General features: G+C 41.6%; 1 non-coding gene across 1 annotated transcript; it reads left to right on the forward strand.

Moving 5' to 3' along the window:
* The first annotated feature begins 3,716 nt into the window (after positions 1-3,716).
* Positions 3,717-3,791, forward strand: Trnaa-ugc. The gene has a single exon. It is a non-coding gene; the product is annotated as a tRNA-Ala (tRNA).
* Positions 3,792-4,118: the final 327 nt, after the last annotated feature.

Raw genomic sequence — 4,118 nt, forward strand, 5'->3', positions numbered from 1 at the left:
TACGCAGCAGTACTGCCAGGTGGACGCGTGCCTGCTATCGCTGATAGGGTCCATATATCACCCGCCCGGCTGAGCTGCCAGCACTCTGGGACGACAATTCTATATTTCTGAACGCTAAATATGTCGCTGTGAGTAATGTTTTCTTGTCGCATTCTAGCGTAAACCGATTCTCATCACCGCGCATCGCTCGGCACAATTCTGACGACTGTAGGTCCCTGGGACCGGACCTCTATAGTGGCATTTAACCGTACTTCTGTGGTACACACAGCTCAACAACGCGTTCCGAGAGGCAGTGCTCTTATCACATTGGGAAACGTAGCTCATGATGTTATTTAAATATATTTGACGATGCTTGGGCTGATTTTGCATTTAACATTTGACGATGCCACTATGGCTGCAGTACATTAGGACTTTGTTTTGAAAAAGAGATCTGATGATGGTCATTATAGACCGAAACTGGCAATCTGTTAACAAAACGCTTATGACCATAGACGTAAATTAAAGGAAACTCATAGCTCATGAAATTAGACTATAAACAAAATCCGCAGTCAAAAACTATAATGGCGTCTTTAAGATAAAGTGGAACAAAAACACGTTGAACTGTTAGTCTTCGTCTTACATTAAAATCGCCGAAATCACTCAATTTCATATCATGCCAGTCACAACATCGGACCGCATCCTACTACTCTCCTGACTTCTCGAATAATGTGAGGTTGACGCTTCTTCAGATGTCTGGCAGTTGTTGTGACGTGACACGTGCATGGTACTACTGTATAACTGCAGCTGTTGAGTCATCCACAATGCTGTTCTGTTGGTCGCCTTTTCCTCATTTCCTAAAGTTACAATCGTCAGTATCAAACTGTTTCGTCAAGGAGGTACTACAAAATTGTCGTCCTTTATTTGCCTTTAAATAATTCTAGAAAGCCGGAAAGAAATCTCTTTTCGTTGTCGTTCACTTGTGTGTTCAGAACATTCCATGTATCTTTTCATGAACGGCCATCCCCAGTTCTTCTAGGAAGTCGAGTGTCCTTCTTTTCTTTTCGATGTGCAACGTTTCCTCTACCTTTCTCTTAACGGGATAGCCTGTATCTTATATATCGCAATGGCTGATTTGCCAGGATTACTTAATCTGAATGCATGATTATGTTACTTACATGAGAATGAAAATTTTCTTGCTCTCTGTTCAGTATAATTTGCATCCCAGAACGCACAATGAATCTGTTATCTCCACAGCTTTAAAACTTGTATATATTTTTACCGACATCTTACTTCAGATTATATCTCAGTAGATTATTTGTCTAGGGTACTGCTTTAAAAGTGCAGTTTAAAAATTTTCGCGATCTTTTAGTCCATAGAACAACGTTCTAATCATTTTCATCTATCTCTTTCTGGGGTTGTTACCTTCACACTGCAATTTATTAACGATATCTACTTTGCATCCTCTGTTAGCCGCTGTCGTTAATGTTATTTAGTGCCGTCACTCTATGCTTCCTGCTCATTGGTGTATTGATCTCCCTGTGGCTGGGATGAACAGTTACGAAACACAGTATCAGTTGTTGTCGGTTTTATGTGCTTACTGCCGTGCTTTTTAATGTGCTAATCGAAAATTCTACACTAGTGTCAACTTTGTGCACCACGGCGAACTTTTTTACTATATCAGCAATGTCTTCATCGGAACAGCCAGTATACAAAGAAGTATCGTCTACGTGACCTTTATAATAAAGGGTTTTACTCGTAATGGCTTGGTCAGGCTATACATCTTGGTCTTCTAAGTTTTGATAAGACTGTCAGCCACATTTTCTGAAAAGATGGGCCGCAGCTGAGCTATGTGTAGGTCTGCAATGAAGTCGAATTCTAACAATTATTACAGATTCCAAAAAACACTAACTGGTGACATTTTATTATTTAAGGTTCGTAATATTTGGTGGGTGAATATATGAATTGCGTTACCAGTCGAGCAATACTTCTGAAATCCAATTTGCGATATGCAAATTAAACTGATTCTACTTAAATTTGAGTTTATCTTGAATACTTTACTTTTTGGAACATTTTGGAAAAGTATGTCACTAAGAAACTGGATGACAATAACTGCAATGAAGAATTCTAACAATTATTACAGATTCCAAAAAAACCTAACTGGTGACATTTTATCACCCTTCCTATAAATATGTTTAACAACCGTTTAATTTAACGCATCTAGAAAAGTTCCTTGTGTGAAAGTTGCATAAAATATGTGACTAAGGACATTAGATAGTAAGTTAGAACAACTTTTCATAATTCTCTTCGAAATTCCATCAACAACATATTAGCTTTCGTTTCTCAGAAATTTTGTATTTCTATTGATTTCGGTGAATATACTGGCGCAACTTCTACTTGGTTAAAGATTTATGGAATGATATTTTCAATATATTCTCTTGTTCCTTCAGCTCAACTGTTTAATACTTTCTTGCTGCTATATTTAGAAAATGATTGACAAAAATACTCCGAACTTGTGAATTACCAGTCACAATATAGTCATTTACAATAATAATAATATATATGTGAATACAGTGACTGTTCTCGAAAGAACAGATTACTGTTGTTGACCGTGCAGCTTTTCCTTGGAATAAATGGTGACTAACTGAAACCCTCAGCTGCCGTCAGGTGTTATCTATGTACCTCGATATGAACACCTGAAAATGTGTGCCCCGACCGGGACTCGAACCCGGGATCTCCTGCTTACATGGCAGACGCTCTATCCATCGGAGCCACCGAGGACACAGATGAATACCGCGACTGCAGGGACTTATCCCTTACACGCTTCCCGTGAGACTCACATTCCCAACTATCCCAGCCATTGACCTTCATCTGTGCGAATGCGCACGGGTTGCCCAAACTCTTACGGGAATCGCCAAAGCGTGCGCGAGTAATGAGTGAATGGGCAAATGTCTATAAGGTACATTTTGTGGCGGCGTTCGTAGCGACAAACAATTCGCTGTAGAAACGGCTTACGAAGTCACCGCCACACTTTTAATAGCGGGCCGACCGGTCCGCTGGAACAGTGAACAGAAAGATGAAAACCCAAACACTCTGATTAAATAAAAGTCGGTACTTAACTTTATTAACGAAGATACAGAAACACAGTAGAGAACTCCGTGTCTACAGAAATCTGTCTAGTTCGAGTCGGAGCGGCTAGGTCAGCGTCGGCTGACGACAAACAACAACTCTGCTGCGATGAACACACAACTGACTAGCAAGTACACAATTCGGTGGCGAGTATACAACTGAGCGGCGAATACAGAACTCAGTAGTGAACTCCGTGTCTACAGAAATCTGTCTAGTTCGAGTCGGAGCGGCTAGGTCAGCGTCGGCTGACGGCAAACAACAACTCTGCTGCGATGAACACACAACTGACTAGCAAGTACACAATTCGGTGGCGAGTATACAACTGAGCGGCGAATACAGAACTGTCCTAGCGCTCGCGACTCCAGCGCTTAAGAACCCAGAAGCCAGCGGTGGCGCGCGCAGACTTGCGGCGATTTCCTGTCTCGCTGGCGCTGCTTATGCGGATGGCATCCGGACTGTGATGCTGCCAACCTTTTGGCAGCGGGCTCGGGTGGCATTCCTGGCTAGGATATAACAGTACATTACATATGTAGAATTGTGGACAATTGGGAATGTGAGTCTCACGGGAAGCGTGCAAGGGATAAGTCCCTGCAGTCGCGCTATTCATCTGTGTTCTCGGTGGCTCAGATGGATAGAGCGTCTGCCATGCAAGCAGGAGAGCCCGGGTTCGAGTCCCGGTCGGGGCACAGATTTTCAGCTGTCCACATCGAGGTATATTGACAACACCTGACGGCAGCTGAGGATTTCAGTTAGTCATCATTTGATAATAATAGTTACTGCCTGTCCCATCGTCTATTTGACATTATCCCATACAGTTTCAATCTTATTTTCTGTATTATTTATTTCCGCCACGACGTGCATGCTTCTGGACATTTTAATGTTTTTTTCCGAAAATACTACAGTACTGTTATAGTATGCAAGTAATACGAGATGTGACTTTTATATAAATATTTCCCTTCGCCTCTTACATGAAATTTCAATTCCGTTAGCTATCTGTGACTTGCTTATTTAAT

This window comes from Schistocerca piceifrons, chromosome 7 (genome assembly GCF_021461385.2).
Source record: "Schistocerca piceifrons isolate TAMUIC-IGC-003096 chromosome 7, iqSchPice1.1, whole genome shotgun sequence".
NCBI classification, from domain to species: Eukaryota; Metazoa; Arthropoda; class Insecta; order Orthoptera; family Acrididae; genus Schistocerca; species Schistocerca piceifrons.